The sequence below is a fragment of the Peromyscus leucopus genome, chromosome 8b (assembly GCF_004664715.2).
Source record: "Peromyscus leucopus breed LL Stock chromosome 8b, UCI_PerLeu_2.1, whole genome shotgun sequence".
Classification (NCBI taxonomy): Eukaryota; Metazoa; Chordata; class Mammalia; order Rodentia; family Cricetidae; genus Peromyscus; species Peromyscus leucopus.
The window spans coordinates 97,396,761-97,413,831 of NC_051086.1; the positions used below are offsets into that span (position 1 = coordinate 97,396,761).

Genomic DNA, 17,071 nt, shown 5'->3' on the forward strand with positions numbered 1-17,071 from the left:
AAATACAGTAATGAAGACAGTACATCTCAGGAATGGTGACCAAAGCAAAACATTACATTACACAAAAACAGGCAAGGACACATGACAGACAGCCTAACACATCAAAACTGACTGCAGATGTGTTTGTTTTATAAATCTTGGTGAATCAATTTTATATAAATGAAACTGTTTCATGGAAATGAATTTCTAGAACTGTGTGCTGAACTTCATTTGCCCTTCCAAAACCCAGTACAAAAAATCCAAACTGCCCGCTTTCTGGGAATGCTTCTAAATGGTAACCCATCTAAAGCCAACCACTTCCCAACCCCACTCCTTCTGATTGTCTTATAACTGCTAATAGACCCACCATTCATCAAAGCTTGGCATTCCAAAGCTACCCTCAATTCCTTGCCCACTGTCCACCTCCACTGCATGCAGTTCCACACACCCTCAGATCGCAGCCCACCTTCTCCTCTATCCAGCTGACACTCATTCACACCAGAGCCACTTGTTCAGACAACTGTGAGAGGCCAACTAGTTCCCACACTCCCAGATCTTTCTCCATCAAATTTATCATGTGAAATGTCATTTAGACATTTTAAAGACTATCAATAAGCAGATGGTATACAAATGTATTACCTTAAGGTCTGATTTCATTCGAAGCTCCACTCACATATCTGCCTACTTAACATATTTATACTTAGCCTCATTCACATCCCAAATTTGACATGTCTAAAACTGAACTCCTGATTTTTGATCTTCCCTCCAAATCCCACACCTACTTCCCAATCCTCTTTATCTCTCACCCTCATCTCAGTAAGTGACACCTCTACCCATCCAGTTGCTTGAGCCAGAAACCTGGAATCATTCATGACACTTTCCTTTCCCTCAACCTCCACATTCTATCTAAAATTAAATGGATTCCGTTTTGACATTCTTCTCAAACACAGTCACTTCTCCCCCTCTCCTCTGCCACAGTCCCACCTGCAGAGATTCCTATTTCAAAGTGGACAGGCACAGCCCAGGAATTAGGACTCTTGGAGGCCCCTAAGTGTGCTGCCACCCTAACAGACAGCTAGCTACAGGAACCAGGTTTCTTTAGCCTCTCGTACTCCATTTCTACTGTCTCTTGATCACTTAATCCTACCTGCCTCCTTGCTGGATCTTTGGACACACCAGACACAAGCACGTCTCACAGCTTTTGCCCCCGCTCCTCTCTTTGACCTCCAACAGACATTTTCTTTTCTTTTTTTTTTTTGTTTTTGTTTTTGTTTTTGTTTTTCGAGACAGGGTTTCTCTGTGTAGTTTTGCGCCTTTCCTGGAACTCACTTGGTAGACCAGGCTGGCCTCGAACTCACAGAGATCCGCCTGGCTCTGCCTCCCGAGTGCTGGGATTAAAGGCGTGCGCCACCACCACCCGGCCCAACAGACATTTTCTTAAACCTTGTCTTTACAGTGATTTCAAGAAGCCCTCTCTAACTAGACCTAGGCTTACTACCTAATGCTCTCCATCCCTTCTCCATCCCGATAGTTTTGCTCCTGGCATCTTCTGCCTGAATTTTCCTTTCCCTTCTCTACCAATCAAAGTTCTACACTTTGTGATTCCTAGGACCTAGGTTTGAAAAAATGGTAAATTGTATACTGTAATACACAAACGACATATTATTAAAATAGTTTATACCAAGATTATCAAATGCTTGAAAGAGTATCTAGCTGAAAAGCTTAATCCCTTAAAGTCTGGTGTTTGAAAATGTTAATTCCTAAGATGTATTTCTAATCAAGAAATCTAAAGCGTTTTATGCTCTTTTAAAATATAACATTCATTTTGATATCGTGTTAAGCAACTCAAAGTGACTACACTAGCAATCCAGTAAGATTACACTATAAAGGACTTGTATCTCCTCATAAGGTTGCAGTTCTCAAAGTGCAGTATGTCAATGCCTGGCAAGGTCCTTTCAAAAGGTCTCTAAGTCATAACTATTTCAAGAAGAAAAAAGAAGAATCCGGGCAGTGGTGGCACACACCTTTAATTGCAGCACTCAAGAGGCAGAGCCAGGCGGATCTCTGTGAGTTCGAGGCCAGCCTGGGCTACCAAGTGAGTTCCAGGAGAGGCGCAAAGCTACACAGAGAAATCCTGTCTCAAAAAAAAAAAGAAAGAAAGAAAAGAAAGAAAAATAAAAAAAGAAAGGAAGAAGAAGAGAAGGAAAAAAGAAAAATTGTTTAGCTTTATGAATATGTTGACATTTGTTCTAATTATTCAAAATAATGAATAAAAACTGTTGTGCCTACAAAAAGCAAGGTAAATGGCATAAAATTAGTATTAATCTTTGAAACGTTGTCACTGATGATTTAGAAATAAAGTCAACTGCACTAAGAATGTTCCTTTGGTTTGTTTGAGGCAGGGTCTCATTCAGCCCATGCTGACTTTCAATTAAACTCCAGATCCTCTTCCTCTACCTCCCAAATACTAGGATTACAGATGTGGGCCACCATGCCTGACTCAAGAATGTTCTTGATGAAAGTAATCAAAACAGACCCATGATATATTTTGTGAACAGAAACAGGAGGTATGCACAAAGCACTTCTCAGTATCCTCGAGCACAACGGTTTCGAGGAAAAGCACTTGTGACTGGGTTTTGAGCTCAACTAGCTTCTTTTTTCATGAAACACTACTTTTTTCTTGGAAAAAGAACAAACTAGTTATTCAGACATAAATATCTAGCAGACATTTTCTTGAAAATGAAGTGAGTCTGTCACATTAAGGAAAACAACCGACAGTATTGTTGCCAATGATAAAATCTGAGCGTTTAATGAAAAAAAATTACAATTTTGGATAATTGTAGCTGCTTGACAGCTTCCCAATGCTGATTTTTTTCATAACTTCATAACTAAAGTGTTTTTTGAAAATGATGAGATGTTTTAGACATTCAGAAGATCTGCTAAACTCGATGACTCAGTAATTTTACAAATGACCAGTGACTGATCTGGAGCAAGTGCATTCAAGTGTGCACTGGCCCAGCTCCTCAGGAAGTTAAGGCTAGAGGATCTCTCGAACCAAAGAGTTTGGAGCCAGCTTGGGCAACACAGGAAGAGTCTATCTCTTTAAATAAATAATCCATTCAAATGCAAGACATACCAACATATGTCAATATAACAGTTGCAGCAATATAATTTCAGATCAACACCGCAAACTAGCTTACAAGGAAACTAACATTTGTCAAGTTTTATTATATCAAATGTATGTGATTGTCTAAATGGCTATAAAAATAACTCTCCCTTTTCTAACTGTCCTTTGAGACTACATTTCCTTCCTGTATTTCAATCAAAATTATCTATCACATCAAATTGAATACAGAAGCAGAAGGCCAGGAACATGGCTCAAGTTGGTACTTGACAGGAAGGCCTGACAACCTTGAGTTTGATCCCTGGAACTTATGTAAAGGGGCCCAATGGGTGGCCGACATCTGTAATCCTGGTACTGCAATGGGGAGATGGGAGAACCTCCCAGAAGAATCATCCAGAGGCTCAGAAGCTGGCTAAACTGAAGTATACAACACTGCAGAAACAAGAGAGGCTCTGCCTCAAAAACAAGGCGGAAGGCAAGAAATTACTTCTGAAAGTTATCCTCTGATCCTCATGTGCTCATAGTCTCTCTCTCTCTCTCCCTTCCCCTCCTCCCCCATACATAGCACATACAAACAATAATAAAAGGATAGAGAATGGTGGATGTGGTTACACCTTTAATCCCAGCACTTTCGGAGGCAAAGGCAGGAGGTTCTCCGTGAGTTTGGGGTCAGCCTGTTCTGCCTCAGATCTACATAGTGAGTTCCAGGATAGCCACGGCTACATAGAAAGACTGTCTCAAAAACAAACAAACAAACAAAGAATATAGACCCAGATACAAAAATTTAGCTTAGCTGTCTTCTACTAAGCCAAACATTTAAGAAACTTACAAAAATATTTTAAAAAATGCCACCCTCACTAATTTTTCAAGTTTTTTTTTTTTTTGGTTTTTCGAGACAGGGTTTCTCTTGTGTAGCTTTGTGCCTTTCCTGAAACTCACTTGGTAGTCCAGGCTGGCCTCGAACTCACAGAGATCTGCCTGCCTCTGCCTCCCGAGTGCTGGGATTAAAGGCGTGTGCCACCACCGCCCGGCTCAAGTTTTTTTTTTTTTAATACTATTTAAAAAAAAAAAAAAAGGCTGGGCAGTGGTGGCACACACCTTTAATCCCAGCACTCAAGAGGCAGAGGCAAGGAGAATCTCTTTGAGTTCAAAGCCCGCCTGATCTATAGGGCGAGTTTCAGGGCAGCCAGGGCTTACCCAAAGAAACCCTGTCTCAAAAAAACAAAATAAATAAATTAATTAAAATACTATTTAGTTTAAAATGAGATGGAGGAGTTTGGTTTGTTTGTTTATTTTGAGACAGAGTCTATATAACTATATATATAGTCCTGGCTGGCCTAGAACTCACCAAATAGACCAGGCTGGCCTCAAATTAAGAGTGCTGAGATTAAAGGAGTTACCTGCCTGAGTGCTGGGATTAAAGGCATTCCTCACCATGCTTGGTGACATGACTTTATTTTTTAAGTAAAAAAAAAAAATTCTTACAATGTTTTTCTTGATGTTTTCTTTTGTAATTTATGACATGTATTCAGTTTGTGTGCTGTGGCATGAGTGTGGAGGTCAGAGGACAATTTACACGAGTCAATTCTCTTCTACTATGGTAATGGTGAGCACCTTTACCTGCTGAGCCGCCTCTCCAGCCTTGTATTCTAAATTCTGATTTGGTAATGACCAATAGATACAACCCACATTTTAAAAACAGAAAACAAAACTCTTTAAAGCACTCAATAATTTTGAAGGTTGTAAGGACTCCTAAGATACATCATTTCTCAAAGAAAACCTGTCTCTAATTTCAGCCATTCCCCAAATTTCTATTTATATCAAACTTCCCCTTCCCCATAAACAACTGGAGTTGAACCTGGGGCACAAATGTGGCCCATGGGAAATCAAGCCTTGGCCTGACCAAATCAGATCTCCCTTAGGAATCTGAATTAAGCCTCATGGAAACTCAAGTTTATTTATAGAGCACCAGAGTCCACCGGTTCTTACTGCTGAAGTCTCTGCAACAGTTTTGGCTCCAGGACTTTCTAAAACCTGACTGTTCAGCTTTTCCTGTACTATACAACTACTATACATCTTTTTGATAATCTCTTTGTTTTAAATAAGTTCCATTTCTTCATGATCAAGATTTTAACACTACTAGGCAGGGTGACTCACTCTTGTAATCCAAGGATTTATAAGGTTGAATCAGGAAGACTGGCACGAACTGGAAGCCAGTCTGAGATAAACTGAGATCATGTCTCAAAAACAGCAGCAACAACAACAAAAAGATGAAGAGAAAGAAAGGAAGGAAGAAATCCTTAACACCATCAAGTTCAATATCAATGCCATTAACAAAACTGTTTTATTGGTGCCCTTATACAGTCATAACAGGTCACTTTCCAGGTGAAGAGCTGATCTCTATATAAAAATGAAAACCACACACAAAAAAACCTAAAGGGGAATTGGAATTATAATCTCATTCAGAACAAGTAATCAGTTGCTCAATAAGGAATGAAGGCTTTTTCCCCCTTTGGAGGCCATGATATATCACATGAACATATTTCAACAGCAATAGCCTATGTTAAAATGTTCCAACCAACCAGTCAGGCTTTTTCAAGGGCCTTGATGAACATAAAGAGGTACTCAGCTGCAGCACGAATTGTCAGAAGGTCTTAACAATAATAAACAAACCTGGAGCCGGGTATTGGGGTGAATGCTGGAAGATCAGAGAAGCAGGACAAGCAACAGCCACCTCACCTCGCCAGTTCCTCAGCTGATCTCATTTCCTCAAAAAGGAAGCCTGTGTCCTCATCTGAATGGGTCTCAGCTGAACTGCTACTCAAAAACCTAAAAGCTTAACCAGGTTAGTTCTTGGTTTTCACACCTTTTATACCTTTCTGCTTCCTGCCATCACTTCCTGGGATTAAAGGCTCTTCTTACCACGCCTGGCTGTTTCCAGTGTGGCCTTGAACTCACAGAGATTCAGAGGGATCTCTGCCTCTGGAATGCTAGGATTAAAGGCGTGTGCTACCACTGCCTAACCTCTGTTTATATTATGGCTATTCTGTTCTCTGACCCCAGATAAGTTTATTAGAGTGCACAATATTTTGGGGAACACAATACCACCACACTAAGCCTTGCTTATCAGATAAGACCAATCACTCTAAGTTTCTGATAATGAAAGCAGTATTGTTAACAGCACAAGATAGGCAAGCTGAGCAATGACTCAGAAAATAGAGAGGCAACCCTCATATACACAGACAAACACAAATGACATTTTAACAAGAATAGGAACAGATGGGATTACCCAAAAGATGGGGCTGGGTCACTGGGTTATCCCATGGAAAATTAGATCCACATTTTAGGGTCATCCTTATAGAAAAAAGAAGTTTTATCTTTTTCACGCTGAGTATCAAAATAAATTATGTAAAAAGCAAAACTATAAAAACACATAGGAGAAAACAGGAATTAATTTTCCCATAATGTAAAAGAGAATTCCTTCTGTAAGACACACACACACACACACACACAAAAAAAAAAAAAACCCAAAAACATATATATGCCTGCAATCCTAGCACTCGGGAGCCTGAAGAAGAAAGATCACAAGTTTGAAGCCAGCCTGGGTTATTCTGCTCTCAAAACTCTGTTTCAAACAAACAAACAAACAAACATCAAAAGGAGAACAAAATAAATCTGATTGTTGTAAAGTTTATGCTGGTCATGATGACTCATATTTGTAATCTAGAATCTAGCACCTGAGAGACTTAAGAAAGCAGGATCATGAGTTTCAAGCCAGGCTGGGCTACAGAGTACAACTATGTCTCAAAACAAACCTTGGGGACTGGAGAGAAGGCTCAGCAGTTAAAGCAGTTAAGAGCACATAGTGCTCTTCCAAGAGAACCAGAGTTCAGTTCCCACCTGTAACTCAAAAACCACCTGTAACTCCAGCTCCAAAGAATCTGACACCCTTTTCTGGCCTCCATGGGCACCTGCATACTCACAGCACACAGACACATACACTAAGTAAACAAAATTATAATGAATCTTTAAGAAATTAAAAATAGGGGCTGGAGAGATGGCTCAGAGGTTAAGAGCACCGACTGTTCTTCCAGAGGTCCTGAGTTCAATTCCCAGCACCCACATGGTGGCTCACAACCATCTGTAATGAGATCTGGCGCCCTCTTCTGTGTATGTAATAATTAATAAATCTTTTTAAAAAAAAAAATTAAAAATAGCCGGGTGGTGGTGCACGCCTCTAGCCAGGTGATCTCTGTGAGTTTGAAGCCAGCCTGGTCTACAGAGTGAGATCCAGGACAGGCACCAAAACTACACAGAAATTTAAAATAAATAAAACTTAAAACTCAGCCTCAGTAAAATATAAAGCTAAAAAAGGATTCAACAACACCCATTAGGATGCCACTACCAAGAAGAAAAAAACTGTTGGTAAGGATGTGGAGAACTTGGAACATCTGTGTACTGTTGGAGGGAATGTAAAATGGTACAAGCACCATGGAAAACAGAATAAAGGAGCTTGAAAAAAATTAAAAATAGAATTACCATATGATCTAGCAATTCTAACTCTAGCTATATACACTAAAGAATTGAGAGCAGCATTTTAAAGAGAAGTTTGTATACCTATTATCAGAGCATTTCTAAGTTAGATTCTGGAAGTCAATGTAACAACATCAGGCACAGGCTGGAGAAATAAATAGCTGTTAAGAACACGAGCTGCTCTTCCAGAGAACTAGTATTTGGGTCCCAGCACCCACATGGCAACCTGCAACTACCTATAATTTCTGCTCCAGGTGAACCAACAGCCTCTTCTGGCCTCTGTAGACACACATGGTACACACATATACTTGCAGGTAAACACTCATAAACTAAAAATAAATAAATCTTTTAAATAAGTTTTTTTTTTTTAAAAAAAAAAAAAAAAAAGGCTGGGTACATGGCTCAGGTTTGTAACCCCAGTGCTGGGGAAGCTTGCTGGCCAGCCAGTCTATACCAAGTGCTAAATTCCAGGTCAATAAGAGACCTTGTCTCAAAGAAGATGGTCAGTGTTCCTGGGAATGATAACCAGAGTTGTCCTCTGGCCTCCACAGATACACATAGATTTTTATATAATTGGTGATGGTATATGAGTGGCATTATTCCTTATACTTTTCTACATGTTTGAAGTATTTTATATTTAAGATGATTATTTGGGGGTACTGAATGTGGGTACATGTGGAAGCAAAAGTCAACTTCAGATATCTTCCTCAATCATTTCACCTTGTTTTTTGAGACAGGGTCTTTCACTGAACCTGGAGTTCACTGGTTTGGCTAAACTGGCTGGCCAGGAAGCCCCAGGAATCCTTCTGTCTCTGCCTCCCAGCACTGGGATTATGGGTACAAGGTGTCATGCTGGCTTTTTAACAGGTGCTAAAGATCCCAATTCAGACTACCAACTGAGTTCTCTCCAGCCCAGACTTTTTGTGTTTTTAAGGCAGGATCTCACTATGAAGCCCTGTCTGGCCTAGACCTGCATACATAGACCAAACTGACTTTGAATTTGAGGGATCCTGCTCTGCTGCCTCTACCTTCTTTCCAAGTGTTAGAACTACAGCTGTGTACCAATATACCCAACTTCTAATTTAAAAATTAAGTCAGGCAGTATAAATAATGTTCTACATTGAAAAGCTTATTTTTATGTTAGAAAAGCAAACTTCTACATGGCTACCTTTTTATAAAAATCAAGTAAAAAAAATATGTGTGTGTGTACATATATATGTATATATCTCAAGAAGATAAATAATTACACGTACATTTTCCTTCTTACAAATAAAAAAGCAGATCTGCAGACAGAAGAAATTAGAAGTGCTGGGAAAATTTGTGCAAGCCCTCTTTAAGGTAGCTTATGACAGCAGGAAAATTTATGCCAACAGCTTCTCAGGAACAAATAGTCAGGAATAAAGTTCTTTGTATCAAAGAAGACTTATACATGCTGAATTTCCACTCTGAGGTCTGTAGCTACCTCCCGTAAGCTACTTGACCAACTTTGCTATACAGAGAGAGCACCTAGGCAACTATTGGCCAATTCTTTGGAAATGTGCCTATCAGACCTATGAGACGGCTCTGTTGGTAAAGGCACTTGTCACCAAGCCTGACAACTGGAGTTTCATCCCTGGTACCCCACATGTTAGAAAGAGAGAACCAACTCTTGCAGGTTGTATTCTGACCTCCACACACACACTGTCATATGCATATGTTTACACACTCAAATAAATAACTATAATTTAAAAATAAACGTGACTATAGTAGTAGGAATGGTGGCCTAAGCATCCCTCCCTTCAAAAGTCTACTTTCAAAGTATTTTCCTGTAATGGAAGCTTTACAAAAGTGAAAAAAGCAACCGGATCCAATTTATTAGCAAATGTGTCCACACAGCCTTTCAGAGTAATTTTACCATGCCTGAAAACAAACACAAGAAACAGGTGTGCTTCCTCAAATACACAGCAGAATTTAATGTGGAGCCAGTATTGTTATGAAGCCAGATTGGGAATAAACAACCTTGTAAATATGACAAGGTGGTAAAAAGAACTTGGAAAATGGATTTCAGATAAGTATCAGAATACTATTATTGTCTGGCTTTGAGTAACCTGAAATCTGTGAAATTATTCAAAATATCCCTGCATGGGAAGAGTCTAATTAAATATTTTTTACTAAGACAAGAATTAGCCTAGACCCAAAGACCAGCTACAAGATGTGGTTCTATTGTATCTTTTATCTGTGTGACATTAGTGTGCCTTCATTAGTGTGGCAAAGTTGCAGAAAGCACTCAGATGAGCAGACATTTTTCCTGAGTCTACAGTACACAATATCACAGGATGTAGCAATGTTCCAGACCCTGAGCTAAGACAACTGGGAATCAGAGGTCATGGTTTGGCTGAAAATTTTCCCTAATTAAGAACAATTTATCTTGCTCCTTTTGAAAGATGAAAATCTAATGATAATGAAAAAAATATGCTATAACAGCAGAACCTTACATAACACTCTTGTAGAGAAATATATGTGGAAAATTTAAAAGAAATGCCTTTAAACGAGGAAAAGGAAAGGAAAACAAATCGGTACATACATACCCACAAAGATTTATTTTATATAATGTTAGAATACCACATGCTCCAAAAAGCTTGTGTGACAAACTCCCTGTGTACCTATGGGATGCCTTCAACTTCTAATCCTCCTGCTTCTACTTCCCAAATGCTTGATCATAGGTGTGGGCCAGCATGATGACCAGTTTATGTGGTGCTGGGAATCAAAGCCAGTCCTTCCTGCACTCAAGGCAAGCATTCAAGAACTGAGCTACATTCCAGCCCTCATTTCGTATAGCTCACTTCAGGAAAAAAAAAAAAAAAAAAAAAAAAAACAAAAACACTGCTTGTGGAAAAAAACAAATAAACAAAACCCACTCCAGTATTCTCTATAGCCAACTTTTGTTCATGTGGAAGATACCAAGTGTCGCTTGGGACACTACCTATCTTTCACAAAGAATATCTGTCTTGAAAAGACAAACAAGTTGTGGGTTCTAAAGTCTAGATCCCAGCAATGGCAGCAGCACAGAAGGGAGTCAGAAACCAGGTATACGAAGTTAAAACAAGGGGGACTGTGTGTTAGAACTTAGCTGCAGAGCCCCATAAAGGACAGGAACAACCTTATTTAGGGAAAGAGAAGCTACAGAAAGGTAAAGTGGGGGGCTGCAGAGATGGCTGGACGGCTAAGTACACTGGCTGCTCTTCTGAAGACCCAAGTTCAATTCCCAGCACCCACACAGCAGTTCATAACTGCTCAGGGAATTCCCTCTTCTGGCCTCCAAGGACACTGCATTCACATGGTGCACAGACATACACAGAGGCAAAACACCACACACAAAAACTAAAAATAGAGGTTAAAAAATTTTAAATTAAAAAAAAAAAAGGTAGCCAGGTGGTGGTGGTGGCGGTGGTGGCGCATGCCTTTAATCCCAGCACTCGGGAGGCAGAGCCAAGTGAATCTCTGTGACTTCAAGGCCAGCCTGGACTACCAAGTGAATTCCAGGAAAGGCGCGAAGCTACACAGAGAAACCCTGTCTCGAAAAATCAAAAAAAAAAAAAAAAAAAAGTAAAGAAAAGAAATAAAAAAAAAAAGGTAAAGTGAGGGCTGCACATCTGGGACAGAAAAAAATACAAAGAGAGTCAGGAACTTCTTGTGCCAGAAAGCAAGGATGCACTCATATGCTGAGCTGAGAGGACTCCAGAGGCCAGACAGGGAACATCTTGTGCATCATAAAAAAGGTTGTAACTGTTGGTAAGACACAATACATTAAAATCCATGCCTGCAAGATGATACTAACAGAAAGAAAAAGAAACTATTCATTTGTTAGCAGTAAAGATGACTATTTGAGCTATGGGGATAGCCCAAGGTAGAGCACTTACTTGCTTCCCACATTCCAGGCTTTAATAAACCCCCAGGACTGCCATCTGTCTGTGGCCTTTCTAAGTCTTTCTCACTGCCTATTAATTATACCACCTCCTTACTCAGAAAATACTAAATGGAAAGAAAGATTCATCTCAACTTTTTATAGAAATTGTAATTTACTAACACATAGAAAAAGTTTTACAGAAAACCAAAAACTAGTCAAAGGAAAATGGCAGAATCTTAAAATCACCATTTTGCAACTACTGAATTAACTGGCTAAGGTAAGGACCATCATCTTAGGAGAAAGGCTGCTGGAAAAACAACAGTACAGTGCCAGAGTGGGACCACTCACCAGAGTACCTGCTAATTAAAAAAGGAGGAAATTGGCCGGGCGGTGGTGGCGCACGCCTTTAATCCCAGCACTCGGGAGGCAGAGGCAGGCGGATCTCTGTGAGTTCGAGGCCAACCTGGGCTACCAAGTGAGTCCCAGGAAAGGTGCAAAGCTACACAGAGAAACCCTGTCTTGAAAAACGAGGGGGGGGGGCATTTCACTCAAGAGTCTAGGCTTCATCACCTAAAACACATGACCAAACCCCACATAATTAAGAGGGCTCTGGTCCTATGCTTCCTAAAACTGTTTAACGGGAATCTAACCAAGCCTTTAGGTCTCAAGATCAGCTTGTACTGATAAAAGAATAAATTATTAAAACAAACAAACAAAAAAAAAAATCAGAAAATCTGAGATGATGTACCTTGGAACACAAATGGCCTGGTCTCTTCAAAAAGCAAAAACCACTAATCCTGAGCAGCTTCAAATGGCTCTGCGACTAAAGAGACATGTTTGAAGAGGGAAACATGCAAACAGCAGCAGGTGTGGTGGTACCTGCCTTTGATTCCAGGACTTGAGAGGCAGAGGGCAGGTGGTTCTCTATGACTCTGAGGCCAGCCTGATCTATATGGTGAACTTTAGTCCAGCCAGGGCTACATAGTGAGACCCTGTCACAAAATATAAAATGAAATTTAAAATTACTTATAATTGACTTGTGACAAATACTGTAAGAATAATCAAGTATTTCAAGGAGATCCATCTAAGGGGTGAAATATATCTGCAATATAAATAAATAATATGTATCACATATAAATTTTAAAATACACTGGACAGTAATGGTACATGCCTTTAATCCCAGCACTTGGGAGGCAGAGGCAGACAGATCTCTAGGTTTGAGGCTAGCCTAGTCTACATAGTGAGTTCCAGGGCAGTCAGGCTACCCAGAGAAACCCTGTCTGGAAAAACAAAATAAAAAAAAAAAATACAATTAAAATGTGAACAATCACAGTAATGGACAGAAGGGTAATAAGTGTATATCATCCTTTCTACTTTTCTGTATGTTTAAAGGCTCATTTCAACAGTAGGAAAAAACAAAAACCTCAACATATACTTCCTCCACAAAGCCCACTAAAACAAACTTCCCTTCAACCCTTGGTCACCCCTGTGAAGGTCTTCTTAGCACAAAACACAAGCATACTATTTTACATTTTATTTTCGAACTCTTATTATTTCATATATTCAGTACCTCTGGTTTTCTAGTGATCAAAATCTCTGTTAGGCACAGAAATCTCATTCATTCTTTCTTTTTTGGGGGGGAGGGGAGTGGTTGTTGGGATGGGTGTCTCACTATGAAGTTCTGGCTGGCCTAGAACTATGTAGATCAGGTTAGCCTTAAACCCACAGAAATATACCTGCCTCTACCTCCTGAGTACTGAGATTAAAGGTGTGCTCCAACATACTCTGCCTTTTCATTTCTTTACAGCTCACAGTAAGGTATTCTGCAATCAGAAGACTGCTAAAACCAACATTCTGGTGGAGATAACAGACAGTACCTTAACAACTGAGTTACCTTTTCAACACAACAAAAAGCAGTCTACTTGCTTTCAGTCATAGCTACCAAAAGGATACCCAAAACATCACAGAAGTTTTTAGAGTTTCACAGAAAGAAACCAGAATCTAAGTGAAAGGGAAGAAACTGGAATACAGGTCTTATATGCCTTCCTAGTACTGTCTGTCATGGGTTTACTGTTACCCAGGCATATGACTTCACTCTAATGGCATTGTTCTTTGGTTGAGGCAAACATAGGCTAATAACCTTGATGTACAGAACAGTGATAGAATTTGTCCACAACTCCTCAATGTAATGAAACTTATGAAGCTATATAATGAACTTAAAATCTCAGGGAAAACACTACAAAATCTCAGAGAAAATACTACTTAAGATTTATTTTTAAATTATTATAGTATTGGTTAGGAAATACGCAGATGAGCTGCTGGCAATAATATAAATTCATAAACCTCTGTGGAAAACAATTCAGCAATATTGCCAACATTAAAAATGCATACATCCATTGATCTGGCACATTCACAAAAAAAATTTAATCCAACAGACACAAGTACACATAAAAAGTGAATTATGGCTCTGGAAATCTACTGTTAAGAACTGGCTAAATGATGATCTATCATATACAATGCAACTCTTGCCACTTTTTAAAAAAGAGATACTACACACACTATATGAAATGATCACCCAGATAAATTGAGTGAAAAAGTAAAAAATGGATATAGTGTCCCAGACAGACACCAAAGAATATGCAGGCGTATGTATTTGTAATGGATAGACTCTGGAAGGAGAGGACGCTGCCTTCGAGAAGGGTAACCTGATGGACAGGAGATTGACAGAAGGCTTTTCATTCTCACTGTATACCTTTGGAATATTTCTTTTCACATTTGTATTACCTTTTTATTTTTTAAAAAAATTTCTGCAATAATATGAATTAATTAACAACTTATCTTAATCCTAAAAGCATTCCATTCTTTTGTACCATCGAAAATTTAAATAAAGCTTAAGTGAATTCAGAAATGAAATGTTTCCAGATAAGAACAAAGCATCCTAGATGAAGAAAGCCTACTTAGAAGAAAGACAAGCATTACCTCAATAGTTTCACTTCTAGATTCTCTAAGAGCCTGGTCCAAGTATAAAGGTAGGCCACATTAAGTATTTCCAACTACCAAACTAGCCACTGTAATAACTCCTTTAAAATCTCAAAAGGACACCAACTGCCCTGATCCTCAATGTGGAGTTGTCACAATAATTCATACTACGGGTGGTGGGGGAGCTGAGTGTCCAGCTCTTTCTCAACACAGGATGATAGATGCTTCCCTGATCCCAAACCCCTGAGCTGTCTCTATGTCATCCCTTGGCTCCAAGTGCAACATGGCAACCGGAAACAGCACAATAGACAGCTGAACCACATAAAGGTCAGTGTTAAATGAGGAAGTGAAAAGTGCAAATATACTTTAAAGCCCAAGAACACAAGGTCCTAAAGTTAACATGGCAACCAAAATAAGTCTTGTGAGAATACCAAAGAAAGAACACAAAGGAAAGGCAATTTCAAAATAGGGCTGATTTATGTCCCACTCCCAGGAGTCTAGCTGAGACATAAGGTTAGCCACACAAGCGGAAAACAGAAAACACCCTGCCTTTTCCATTCTCCCCACCTAACAACAATTTAGCTATTCATTTTAATACAACTCAGCAAAACTTTTGCTAGCAAAGAGTTCATCTTTGTGACCAGATGTGGTGGTGTACACTTAACACTCAGGAGGCAGGGGTAAGCAGATCTCTCAAGTCCAGTCTTGAGACCAGCCTGGTCTGCATAGGAGTTCCAGGCCAGCCCTGGCTACAAGAGACCCTGATTGTCTCAAAACAAAAACAAACCTCCCCGCCCCCACGGAAGAGGTAAGACAAAGTTTCCAAGAGTGACAATACATCAGCAAACTACAGAACCAAGTCTAGTCTGTCGACGGAAACTCCAAGTCTTAAGTCACTGAAATATTTCTGTAAAGTTCCTCAGTTTAATTTTTTTTTGGAATTTGACGATAATTGAAAAAATTATCACTCTCATTTTAAAATTTATACTTCTGGAAAAAAAATTTATACTTCTGGACAAGCTGTTCAATTGTTTCAGATTGCCTCTGTTTTCATATGGTCACAGAACATCAGTAATGTACAGCCAAACTGAAACACTATGGAAGAACCCTGGCCCCCACCCCCACCATCACACACACACACACACACACACACACACACACACGCAAAGAGGGCTGAGGTGAAGCTCCTCATCTCTTCATTTCCGTTCTATTGTTGTTACCCCACGTCTTAAACTGTATGTGGCACTTACCCCTTCCTTATCTAATTCTGTAAAGGCAACTCAGAATCTTACTATAAAGGAATTCCCACTTTAGTTTCTTTTTGATGGCCCTTAGTCCTTCTCAACAAGGCCATCAAAATCCCCTGCCAGAATAAACGAGTTGGACTTACTCCTAAATTTAGGGGAAGTTTGTAGTAAGGGTTCGGCATGACGACCGGAGTGGTGGAAAGGGAAGTAATTCTAGAACTAGAAGTTGCAGTCAGTTTCAAAAGGAGGGTCAGCGTGGGACACGTTGGCTCTAGGAGGCGTTGGTAGCCTGGGAGTCTCTAGGGCAACACCAGATGCGAATAGTGCTTTGTCCTTAAATCCCTCACATAATTTAAATTCTCCCTCTCGGGTCGGAGCGACAAGCTCACTATTGGGTGGCAAGTCTAGCACTGCCTGGGAAGAAGGCGGGCGCGTGGTCAAGGGGCTCTTTATCCCGCAGGTCCCTGCAACACGGCAATGCGCATGCGTCCTGAGGCAGCGACCAGGCACCCCCGAGCTCCTTCACATTCGAGCATGCGCAGTTCTCCATCTCGCCGCAGGCGACAGCTCACTATTTGGCAAGGGGGATGGGGCTGGGATATGATGGTGAGGGAGGCTGGAGGCAGGGGGCGCGTTTGTGTTTCCTGAATGCTTGAGGTAGGAAGAACAGACGGCTGACTAGGCTCTGGCTTCCTCAGGCCGGGAAAGCAGGGTGTAGGAAATGGGGCAGAGAATAATACATGAGAGGAAGTGAGTGAGTGTGTGTGTGTGTATGGGGGGGGGTCAGTCACTTCTCAAGGAAACCCCCCGCACCCCAACAGGCCAACCCCCTTCCTCGACTCTTGACACACTCACACTCACCTGAGAACGGCGGCGGCGACAGCAGCTGGTCCCTGTCCCCCTGCGCTCGCCTCATACTGCCCGCAACATCCGGGACCTGCGGGACCGCCGATACACAAACACACACTCTCGGAGCGCGCACACACACACAAACACACACATATACACACACACACACACATACACACATACACACCGACACACACCGGCCCGGGCGTCCTGTCGTCAGCACGTCGACGCAGCGAGCGCGTACCCGCCGGGCCCCACCCCGCGCGGCCTCCTCCCCCGGCTTCCCGCCCCGCCCCGCCTCGCCCCGCCCCGCCCCGTCCGGCCCCGCCCCGCCCCGCCCCGCTCCAGGCGCTCCAGCTCCTCCTCCTTTAAGACTCCGCCTACCTTCCCTGGTGCGCAAGCGTCGCGAGGCGGTGCCAGCGCCCGGGGATTTGTGCGGAAGGCGGGGCCAGAGTGGAAAGAGGCGGGAACTCG

The 17,071-nt window shown here is 41.1% G+C and overlaps 1 protein-coding gene across 4 annotated transcripts in view; it reads right to left on the reverse strand.

Moving 5' to 3' along the window:
• Positions 1-16,848, reverse strand: part of LOC114692909 (speckle type BTB/POZ protein) — an 83,265-nt gene extending 66,417 nt beyond the window's left edge. For all 4 annotated transcript variants that reach the window (XM_028868998.2, XM_028868999.2, XM_028868995.2 and 1 more), the window contains exon 1: positions 16,610-16,848. The gene's annotated coding sequence lies outside the window, so the exon portion shown is untranslated. The remainder of the gene's footprint in view (positions 1-16,609) is intronic.
• Between the last annotated feature and the right edge of the window lie 223 nt (positions 16,849-17,071).